The 12,349-nt window shown below is 42.0% G+C and overlaps 1 protein-coding gene across 2 annotated transcripts in view; it reads left to right on the forward strand.

The window, feature by feature from the left end:
* Positions 1-12,349, forward strand: part of PAG1 (phosphoprotein membrane anchor with glycosphingolipid microdomains 1) — a 140,834-nt gene that overhangs the window by 79,271 nt on the left and 49,214 nt on the right. For both annotated transcript variants that reach the window (XM_023517711.1, XM_003782529.3), the window contains exons 3-4: positions 6,070-6,161; positions 9,250-9,427. The gene's annotated coding sequence lies outside the window, so the exon portion shown is untranslated. The remainder of the gene's footprint in view (positions 1-6,069; positions 6,162-9,249; positions 9,428-12,349) is intronic.

Here is a 12,349-nt window from a genome sequence, read left to right on the forward strand (position 1 = left end):
GATCAGGGGGGACTTGCATTCCAGTGGCTTTCTTTGCCATCCAGATGTGACATCTGGCATCCCAGGAATGACTCCCAGGCTCCCCAACTCTCATCCCTGAAACCTTCCAAGTTTTAGCTCCTTCTGTGAATACAAGTGTCTGAGACTGAATATCTACTATGGGTACCATGATCCATCTTGGTCTTGCCATGTACTCTTCCCCACTGGCCGGATTCTGTTGCTCCGACTAGACCTCCAGGATGATAATGGACCACCTTCCTGACTTCACCAGCCTGTTTCTCCACACTGATAGCTTTGCCTCCCTGTGATAGCCGGCCCCCAAATTCCACCCCCACCACCACACCACACCATGAAAACCCAGATACAGACTATTTCCTGAATCACATCCAGGACATCTTGTCCATTGGGTGTGTGGTTGGTCACTGGCCTGCCCTCCTGGTTCGGGATTTGTAGCTGAAGCAAGCTCTCCGCCTACCCTGCTCTTTTGAGCAGACCTGGCCAGGGCTCCGCTTGCTTCCCTTACAGCCTTTGTGCCCTTTTGACTTATGGAAGGAAGTGCTTAAAACTCTATTTTTTCAAATAGAGAAGCAGATGCTAAAGGGATGGGAAAGAGAGACTTCTTCAAATAGATGTCTTCAAGTATATGAAGGATTGCCATGTAGGAGAAATATTGGACTTGTTCTACATGGCCCTAGAAGTTAGAACCAAGACTCCACTAGGCTGAAACCACTAAGCCAACGGAATACAGAAGAACTTCTCTTACTCTTCACGCAAATTTAACAGCGCTTCCCAGAGATAGAAAAGGATTTCTTGGGAGAGAGGAAGCCCTTCATTGTGGAAGGGAATCCAGCATGGGTAGATTAGCAGGGGAGCTTTGTTTATTGGTTTGTTTGCATTGCAGCATGAATAGTGGCTAGTATTTGTGTGGATGGCATTTGCATGTGTGAAATGTAGTATGCCAGTCATGACCCGTAATCTTTCTTCTGTGTCTTCAGGAACTGTAAGCACAGCTTTATTATAGCAATATCCTTGAGTCCGCTCTGAGTCTGTGAAATTAATTCAATCAGTGAATAAATATCGAGTGATTACTGTGTTCTGTCCAGGCACTGTGATGCATTCTGCGCACAGTAATTTGAACTGTTCCATTTAATCAAGTCATTTTGACATTGCAGCTATAGACTGGATATCATAGACATTATAGCAGAGGATTCAGGTATCAAGTAGGCTTGATTTATGGATGATCTCTTCAGTTTCTTTTACATTGGAGAATCTGTAATTGAGCTTTGTGATTCTAGTCTCCTGCTGAGTAGATAGCTTGCCTCCAGGTATAGTTTTTAGAAGTCAAACATGAATTTGAAATAGTTTGCTCAAGACTGTGCTCCCAAATATCTGTATTTATCTACTCATACAGCAGGAGAAAGGTATACTCTGGCCACCACCAGCACTTCCCCAGAAGAGACTGTTAGGGCAGAGCCTTGAGAAAACACTCCCTCTCCTTGGACCCCTCCTCTGCAGTGCTGGTGGGGGCTCAGCCCAGGCCATCTGTCAGGTGTGTATCTTATCCCTCAGGGTCCCGGCATCTCAGAAATTGAATCCATTTCAGTTCCCCTGAACAACTTTAGCTGAAACAAGCCTTCAGGTTAGTTTGCCAATGCACGTTGTAAACTCAGGGGGTTTACCTGTTTGGACCTTCTTATGAATGTCATCATCAGCGTTAGGAGCCTGCAGTCACTCTGCACGGCAGCCGTCAGCAACATTGGTGTAGAGGAAACCTTCTTATGAATGTCATCTTCAGCGTTAGGAGCCTGCAGTCACTCTGCACGGCAGCCGTCAGCAACATTGGTGTAGAGGAAACAGGGCTGAGCTTGGGACTCCACTGACTTAGTCTATGCGAGAGTGGTCACATTTGCCTAGATTGCCGGTTTGAGAAGTCCTAAACTTCCATTCAGTAGAAAAAGAAATCTATATTCACAACACAAGGTTTCTGTTTAATTGGGTCAATAATCATTTGCAGCGATTCACTGCTGCCCACACTTAGAGATAAGAAGACAAAAGGGGAACCGAAGGAGCATTTGGTCTGTGCAGAATTAGAGGCTAGTTGCTTCAGCTGAGATGTGATAGTTTGCAATGGAGCTGATCTGTTTAGTGCAGCAACTCTACTGATTTTGGCTAAAATTGCACTTGGGTTTGCCATATTTCTTTAAGATTGATTTGAAGAATGATATTATAATTTTATGTTTGTGATATGTATATCCCACATTTCTTTCCTTGGAATAGTTTTTAAGAGATTTATTTAGGGTTTATCTTACAAGGCTACAAGTGAATCTTTCTTAAAGTAGAATATAAACATCTTAACACAATAACTAAGAAAATGACATGAAGGCTATGTTAACCACTTTGATGAAAATACCACACTGTACCCCATGATTGCATTAATGTACACAGCTGTGATTTAATAAAAAAAATGCAAAAAAGGTACAATTCACATACTATATAGTTTACGCACTTAATGTATATAATTTCATGACTTTTAAATTTTTTATTAATTTTTAATTAAAATTATAACTATATACATTTATGGGGTACAATGTGATGATTTGATATGCAACATGGAATACTTAAATCAAACTGTTTAATATAGCCATCACCTTACTTACTTATTTTTTGTGGTAAGACATTTAAAATTTACTCTTAGTTATTTTGAAATATACCCTTGCATTATGCTTATTAGGTGAGATCCTACCTGATGCCCTCCTTCCTTCACCAGTTGCCCTTCTCCCTTTCCCTCCCCTCTCCCTCCTCACCCCTGCACCTTGTTAGACTCTATTTGTGTTTTATCATGCCTGTGAGTACATGTTTGTGTTTATACATTGGTTTCATAATAGTATGGAGCACATTGGATACTATTTTTCCATTCTTGAGATACTTTACTAAGAAGAATGTGTTCCATCTCCATCCAGATAAACATAAAAGATGTAAAGTCCCCATCTTTTTATGACTAAATGGTATTCCATGATATACATATACCACAATTTGTTAATCCATTCATGGGTTGATGGACATTTGAGTTGCTTCCACGACTTGGCAATTATGAATTGCGCTGCAATAAACATTCTGGTGCAGATGTCTTTGTAGTAAAATCATTTTTGTTCTTCTGGGTAGATACCTAGTAATGGGATTGCAGGATCAAAAGGAAGGTCAGCTTTTTTAGAATATTTTCATCACCTTTTTTTGCCCAACCCCAAGCAACCACAAATCTACTTACTGTCTCTCTATATTTGCCCATTTTGGGCATTTCTTATAAAAGGGACCATAAAATAAATATGTGGGGTTTTGTGACTGGCTTCTTTCATTTAGCATGTTTTGAAGGTTCATACATGTTGTAATGTGTATTAGCACTTCACTCTGTTTTATTGTTGAAAAATATTCTTTTGTGTGGATATACCATATTTTGTTTGTCCATTCACTAGTGGAGGGACATCTTTGTCTTTTATGAATAATGCTTCTGTGGACATCTATTTACAAGTTTTTGTGTGAACATAAGTTTTCATTACTCTTGATACATTTTTAGGAGTAGAATTACTAGGTTAACTGGTAACTAACCCTATGTTGAACATTTTGAGGAAGTGCCAGGCTGTTACAATGTGGCTGCATTATTTTGTACTCCCATCAGCAGGGTATGAGAGTTCTGAATTCTGTACATCCTTGTTAACACCTGTTAGTATCTTAGACATTTTTGCTGTAGCCATCCTAGTGGGTATGAAGTGGCATCTCATTGGGCTTAATTTGCACTCCCTTGATCACTAATGACGTTGAGCATCTTGTCAAGTGCTTATTGGCCATTTACATTTCTTTTTGTGAGAAATGTATATTCACATCCTTTGCCTGTTTTAGGCTGGGTTTTGGACCTTTATATTATATATTCTAGATTGAGTGAGTGCCTTAGTGGATATGATTTGCACACCTGTTTCCCCATTCTTTGAGTTGCCTTCTGACTCTCTTGCTAGTATCCTTGAAAGGGCAGACATTTTATTTGATGAAGTTCAGTTTATCCATTTTTTCTTTTGTTCACTGTGGTGTCATATCTAAAGTGCCGCTGCCAAATCTAAGCTCACAAAGAACTAGTTCTGTGTTTTCTTATAAGAGTTTTGTAGTTTTAGCTCTTATATTTAGGTGATGATCCATTTCAGATAACTTTTTTTATATTATCTGTGTTAAGGATCCAACTTCATCTTTTGTACACAGCTATCTAGTTGTCCTAGAACCATTCGTTGAAAAAAAACTATTCTTTCCCCATTGTCTAGTCTTGGCATCCTTGTCAAAAACATCAGTTGACCATATAATTGAAGGAATAAAAATATATGGATCTATTTGTGGACACTAAAGATTATTCTGTTGAACTATCTGTCTGTTCTTATGACAGTACCAAACTATCTTGATTACTTTGTTTCCTTGGAATATTTTTAATTCATGAAATGTATGTTCTGAAAATATAAAACTGTATACCACTAATACATTGTTAAATTAACTATCAAATCATGTACTCACTTTTCAAATCAGGTTCGTTAGTCGTATTTAGAGGACATCCAAGCATATTATTTTTAGTATACATTAATAGGATTTGGCATTTTTAGAAAAATGTTTGTCCTTTTCATTATTTTTTTTCCTGCAGCAATTTGATATAGATAATCAAATTTTGCTGGTATCGCTAACTAATTCAGGAGAGTTCTTTGGGATCAACCATGATGACATGGAGAAGAGGAGAGATTTACAATGGGAATCCACATCTAAATATATCTGCATGGCAGGGGTTCAGAAGGAGGTTTGAGGAGGTTTGATTTAAAAGCTAATGAAGGAGTGGAATGCTGGCTCAGGAACTCAGTTGTCTGTCAAACCCTGAACCCAGCAAAGCCCTCTCCTCCCAGTTTGCGTGATTGACAGTGGAAAGAACTGGAGTCAGGTTAAAGGAAGACAGCCCACAATTGAGTGTCTTGTTCTGATCTTTATAGACATATTAAAACAAAATAACGTAGCTGAATGCAGTGGCAAACAAAAGGCCGCAGTTTCTCACTTGATAACTGTCAGAGGAACAATAGATATTCCTCAAGATAATATAAATTCTGTTGCTTCTACTGTGGAAGAAAGCAACACACAGTCTAGGATTTATGATAAGATGTGCTCCTAACAAAAGAACATCAAATCCACAAGGCTCATGTTCTACCCAGTTTATTTTACTGAAAATCAGGAGTTGGGCTTCAATCATTTGAAGTAATTGAGAGGTTCTGAATCTTAGTCAACAGCCAGGATTCTCCTTCCGATGTAAATACGGTCATTCATTTATTTGCTCCAACCCTCTCCCCTCCACCCTTTCAGGCTTCCCCTGTCATGGTGTCTTACCTAAAGGAAATGTTCAGTACAGGAGACACTTATCTGGGGCTGGGAAGAGAACTAGAGAGGAAACTAGAGGGGGGTGGAGGAAGGACTGGGTACTAAAAGCAGAGCAGAACTGCAGACAGGAGCAGTGAGCTGACAGATCGCGAGGGACAGGGGAGGACATCCCTCTAGTCTCCCCATTTCTGTGCATTTTCCCCATTTCAACAGCAGAATGCGAGAAGTGATGACCTAGGATTAAATCTGTGTGTCATTCAGGTCACACTGTTCACCCCGCACCAAAGTCTCCTTTCAACAAGAAACTTTCAGAACTGAACCACAATTTATGTTACCAAAAAGCATCAATGCTTGTTTCAAACAAATTACTGTTTTTTTTTCAAATTTAGAATAAGTTATTTGAATTTTACTATCACTAAAATAACACACATATTTATTTGGCATAAAGTGGGAAAAATACGGAAGAGCACGTACGTTGATTTGTATTTGATTAACAAACATTTTTTATTCCCTCCTATTTGCAGTTTTGCCTCGACTTTATAATTTGCTTTGTGCAGGGAGACACAGAAAGCTCAATGTTTGACATAAATATGCTGGAATTTTACAGCGAACTGGCTCCATCTCTCTAACAGTCTATATCTGTCTGTCTTTTTTTCTAACTTTCTTTCTCTTTGGTTCTAGGCCAAGAAAGAAGAGAGAACTCTCTCCACCACATTTCAAAGGGACCACACTGCCAGAACTGGGGATACTTTTTGGACAAACATTTCTCCAGGGTAAATATGACCATTGTACTAATAAGGGGGCACAGCATTAGAATTTTTGAATTCCAGTGGTACAGCAGAAAGGTTTAATTGTTTAGTCTTAATACAGGCCCAGAGTGATAGGAGGGGGAGAGAGGGAAGAAAGCAGAGCTATCGGGGTATCCTGCAGACCCCTGTAAATGTGTTCCCAGGAGCGCACCATCAGCATCTGGGAGCTCACTGAGCTGTGCTGGAAATGTGTGGGCAAAGGGGACCAAAGGGGAAGCTGCACTTTCTTTCTTCACGTTACAGAGAGTCATGTAAACAAAAGCCAGTGTGGTTTGACTATAAAAATAGCATTTTTGTCCTTTACGAGGGGGGAAAAATGGGTAGTTTCCTTGAGAGGTTAAAATAAGCTATATGCTCTATTCATGTCACAAGAAGGGAAAGCCTGAATTACAATATTTTATACCAACTCAGACTTGGAAATAGGGGAGATTTTAAGGAAGTCTGCGTTCTATGAAAACGCCTACAGAGTAAGCCTTTTGTTGGTTGGTGAGAAATGCTTCATAAGTTCTTGTTTTGTAAAATCATATCCTTAGTGCCTTTTGAGGGGACGGGAGAGGTGTGTGCATGTGTGTCAGTGAAAGAGAGAGAGAGAACAGGCAAAGAGGAATCACTGGTGTCAGGCTATACATTTCTGAGGAGTAGCACTAGGTGCTTTCTTCATGAATCATGAGCTTCGCGGGAATAAAGGCTTCCCAGAAGCAGCTAAGTTCCCAGTCAGCTTTGGCATTCGTGAATTAGCTGCCAATATTTTAACACAAATTGCTGTGTCATTTCTATGAAGTTTTCCCATTGCAGCTCAGTTGGTAGCTAAAAGCTGTTTCATTTTATCTGATGAAGTACCCTCTTCCTCCCTTCTCAAGACATGTGTGCACCCACACACAAAGACATGCAAAAATATATGATCCAATTTCAAAGAAAATACACTAGTCAACTTGGCCTGTGGGGTAATATTCTGTAGTTGAGGCTACCCCGCCTGTCACTTCTAGAAGGCAATTTCAGAGTGGCAAGAAGAGAGTCATGTGTGTTTTCCTCCTCGTTCCTGTCCCAGTTATTCTCTTCTGAAGGGGTTGGGTGGGGGGATGTGGCTGTACATTAGGGGAGAATTTTGTGATACTATTCATTCTCAGTTCTGACAGAGAGGACATTGTTTGTTCACTGTAATAGGCTTGGCAGGAATCTGTGCTGTGCATACAGAATGGGAAAATCGCAGAGCAGTGGGACATTGCGAATTTTTAAGCAATACGCGTAGATCAGCGTGGAGATTTTTTAAAAGTATATTTTAGTAGCACCTCATTATCATAGATGCAGGTCGTAATTTGGGAAAGTAGTTTTCCTTTTAGTGATAGTTTTCTTCACATTGCATTAGGCATGTATTGCATGAAAAGAAAGTCTTTAAGAGAGCAGCATTTATATCTAGTACGGGAGTAGTAAGAATTAAAATCATGGAAGTTTAGAAATCCTTGGTGAGCACACAGGACCTGCTTTGATATTGTTGCTTGCTCATTAGCACTCATGTCAGTACAAATGAAAATTAACCTAGGAGGGTCATCTGGTGATTCACAGAAGCAAGCGTGTGTTGCCGAAGATAAGATTGAAAAGATAGACTCAGAGATGTGCTTTGAGGTGAGAGGTACACTGCTGGGGAGAATGCGAGAGGGGACCATGTCCCACATGTTCAGAATATTTAGACATCGTTTAAAGACAACAAGTACTAAAGCAAACGTTCAAAGCAACGTGCAAACCCTAGATTGAAAATTGAAATGTCCGTGACTAAGTCCCTTTGTCTCTGTTTCTTAAGATTTGTGTGTTCCTACCTCTCCCTGAACATAGGGACTGTGCAATCCGATGGTCTCCGATAGCCCCACGTGTCTGGGGACTTCGTGTGAATGAATATGTATACGTGTGTTCCTTACTAGAGCAGAAAATGATATTGCCAGGCTGCTATGTTTGCACACCGAGCACATGAGCTGGTGATCAGGAGAGACACAGGTGTCCAAGGGCACTGCCAACTCCAAGTTTAAGGGCCCCTCATCCTTAGGCTCAGAGATTTATCATTACTCCCCAAATTTGGCTCATAACTTGTAAGAACAGTTCTCTGGATATTTTTACAAAACTACATAATATAAATTATGAAATTTCTAAAATTATAGTTGTGATGGTGTTTGTATACAGTAGGTCAGTGGATTATTGCAAATCCCTCTAGGCTCTTTTTTTTTTTTTTAATTTGAGACAGAGCCTCAAGCTGTCGCCCTGGGTAGAGTGCAGTGGCATCACAGCTCACAGCAACCTCCAACTCCTGGGCTCAAGCAATTCTTCTGCCTCTGCCTCCCACGTAGCTGGGACTACAGGCACCCGCCACAACGCCAGGCTATTTTTTGGTTGCAGCCATCATTGTTTGGCGGGCCAGGCTGGATTCAAACCCACCAGCTCAGGTGTATGTGGCTGGTGCCTTAGCCACTTAAGCCACAGGCACCAAGCCTCCCTCTCGGCTCTTTATGCAACCTATGGAAAGATTAGTGTCATATAACAAAACACATACCATCTGCTTTGTTTTTAAACTTTTCATCTTTTAAAATGTATTTGTTCAGTCACCTTTTGAAAGATATGTTTGTATATCTTTTTTACTACTTCCTCCTCCCCTGATATTTGTCTATCTTTTCAAAAACATATAGAAATATATTCAGACGACAGTATTTTCAAGTACATAGAAAAGAAACCAAGAAGAGTTAATAAAGTTTTTCCAAACTCTTTCCCTTTATATCTTCTGTCTATATAGTACATTTTTGGGGTTTATTTGTAAAATAGTTTTCATTTGATTGTTTTTCATAACTGAGTCAAGGGTTACTGAGGAAGGTGAGGCCCAGGCAGAGGCAGCATCTCTCCTGTCCCCACCGGGAGCTGGAGGCACTGCCTGTGGCAGCAGAGCTGGGGGCCCTGGAAGACACCACCTTATCTGGGGAGAATGCGAGAGGGTTCCCGCAGGGTAATTGCGGGCCCAGCCTGACTCCGCAGCCACACCTCCTGTTTGGCCTGCTTGTTCTTGTTCTGCCAGAATCCCCAGTCACCACTGTACTGGAGGCCTGAACCTTAGGACGTGCCTCCGATAGCCGGCTCTCCCCAACATGTGATCCCAGCTCGCAGGAAAGCGGTGGGAGCCGCAGGCTGCTCCGTCAGCCTGTGCATTGGCCCTGTGTGAATCCCTGTCACGGATCAGGCTGTCTTAAAGTCAGGTGGGTGAGCGCCTTATTTTCACCAACTCTGTGTGTTACTGTCCCTTATGAAAGGAATTGTTCATCAGCCAGGGGAAATGGGAGTAAACACTTAAGGACACTGTTTTATTTAACAATTACATAGTACCGACTCTGAGGCAAGCACATTGCAAATACTAAACTTTAATCCTCCTGACTATCCTCCTCCTCATGTTACCATTCCCATTTTCCTGAAGAAGAAACTGGAGTTCACTGAGGGTAAGTAACTTGCCACGTGAAGGTGGAGGCGATGTTGGCATCCAGCCGTCTGCACCAGCGCCTGTCCATTAGAGCCCTGTACACCCAACACAAGTGCGTCCTGGACCATACCAGAGCTTGCTTAACTGTCACATCCTTCTGTGGTCTGTGAACACATGTGCCACCACACAGAGGTACACACGGCGTGTTACATTGTCATGTTTGGACCTCTCCCCCTCTGACTGACGATGTTTACTTCAGTGGAAGAAGAGCTTGTAATTGCTGTCCTTCTAGAACGCACAGTGAGTGCAAGCTATTGCTGCGTGGTGCACAGGACTGCGGGCCCTTCATCTGTGGTGGCCAGGGGAGCCGTTCTCCTTGCTCCTGCAGCGTGCCTGCAGAGGGTCACCCACGCAGCACAGGGAGGAAGGCCTCTTCCCTGACACCTCTTTCACTAGTGGGTCCTGTACCTTTGACATTCTTTGGCCCTGGGCTCAGCAGAGCAACACAACCTACCACCATGGGGATCAGCCACTATCGAGGCTGATGTGTCAGTGGGGCGACCATTTGCCTGTTACTCTCTCCTACCTGCTGTGGGGATTTGGAGCTTTGCTTCTGGAGGCCTTGTCTTACCCTGGCACCTCCCAGAGTATGCCCTGAGGACTGCTAATGGGTGAAGCTCGCCACTGTGCTCTCAAAAGAAAAAAGGTTTACGATCACATACATTTGGGAGACATGGGTTAGTCTGAATTAAATTCGTTTACTTATTTCAGGATTACTCAGAATTTTCTTGTGACTCTCCAAGATGTAGAAGATAGAATTGTGTAACTTTTCTGTTCTCTCAGTTGGGGAGAAGTGTCTATGAACATCCCTTTGGGCAGTGCTGTCTTAAGAAGAGGAGAGATCAGAGATGTAGTGTTGTAGGAGGCAGCCAGCTACTGAGGGTAAATTAGTAAGCCATATTTGGGGTCCCTAAATTCTAGCTCTTCTTCAAACCAGTTTCAACTCTTTGGGATGGTGGAGCATCACATTTCTCATTTGCAGAATATGGAGGAAAGAACTGGGTGACCTCTAAACTCTTGTCACGTTTATAAGCTGGCATCTGTTTATACCCTACCTTGTTCCAAAAGGGCTTTCAGAATAAGAGATAATATAGAATGCATCGCACAAACAATCAGTGGAGGCAAAAAGGAGACCTGGGGAATATAGGGTAGGAAAGATGGAGGGAAGAAGGAGTTTAGGGGGCTGAATGGATTCTGTGAACTCCTTGACACGATAGAACCAAATTTTGCTCTCTGCTTTCTAAGGAACAGTTTGAAAGAGAAACTACAGACACAGCTTCATAATTAACAGGGTCCTAAGCTAAAAAGAAATAGGTGTTTCCAAGAGAAACACCTTCCCCGATTTCAAGAACAAATTTCCCCCAGGATTTCAATTCTGTGGTATGGCCCTTTGGGTCTTTTAGGTAGAAATTTTGGCTCTGTGGCCAGGTGATACCAAAGAGATCGAGAGCTTCAGGTGATATGCTTCGTAGGTAGCTGTGGACACGTCATCCTCATTTACAGAATCATTACACACTGTCGCCCAGCCTTGCTCGGTGCATGCGGAGATGTTTGGGTCTCTGCTCTGGGCCCTGAAGGCGCTGTAGGACAGGAGGCCCAGAATCTCAACTGTCTCCAGGGTGGACAGTTCCAAAGCAGGGGTAGCGGTGTGACCTTTGTGCATCACACACCTGTTCTGTGTTTTCAGGGTCCCCATCCCCTTCTCCGCCACCCACCTCTTCTCACTTGTCGGGTTCTGGATCTGGGTTTCCCACCAGCCTCTTCACAAAATCATTGTGATTCAAAGGTGTGCCAGGCGTTTTACTCTGTTCAGAGTCGGGAAGGTTCAAATCCAAATTCAAGTATTAATAAATAAAATGATTACTTAAATATGTGTAAGAAAATAATAGCGTTTGAGGACCTCTTAGAGTATGCAAAGCTATTAGTGACAGATGAGCTAGCAAGCTTATGACTCACGTAAACACTGCAAGCTCCTATGGTGGCTTTAATTAGTTTTATAATTAGTCATGTACTGTCACTTTATACATATAATGGATAACTGATTAAAGATAATAAAGCATAAGAAACACTGATGTGATAAGCTGCAATCATCGGGTCAGCTTTCTTATATATTTTCATACTGTAGATACATTTATTTCCCAAACTGGATAGTAGTTACATTGGTATTTGTTGTATTATTCATTTGGTAAACCCAAAATACCTTAATATATTTATAAAAATTTATATTAGGATGTTAGTTATCTGTGCAGTATAAAATTCAATGTTAAGAAAAGAAAATGTGGTGACAATGATGCACAATTTGGCTTTATATTTATTAGAAATAAATGTTACGGCTCAGCGCCTATGGCTCAAGCAGCTAAGTGCCAGCTACATACACCTAAGGTGGCAGGTTCGAATCTAGCCCAGGCCCGCCAAACAACAATGATGGCTGCAACAAAAAAATAGCCAGGCGTTGTGGCAGGCGCCTGTAGTCCCAGCTACTTGGGAGGCAGAGGCAGGAGACTCGCTTGAGCCCAGGGGCCAGAGGTTGCTGTGAGCTGTGATGCCACAGCACTCTACCCAGGGGGACAGCTTGAGGCTCTGTCTCCAAACAAAAAAAAGACTGGCATTGTGGCGGGCGCCTGTGGTCCCAGCTACTTGGGAG

The sequence above is a fragment of the Otolemur garnettii genome, unplaced genomic scaffold (genome assembly GCF_000181295.1).
Source record: "Otolemur garnettii isolate 467f Iridium unplaced genomic scaffold, OtoGar3 scaffold00004, whole genome shotgun sequence".
NCBI classification, from domain to species: Eukaryota; Metazoa; Chordata; class Mammalia; order Primates; family Galagidae; genus Otolemur; species Otolemur garnettii.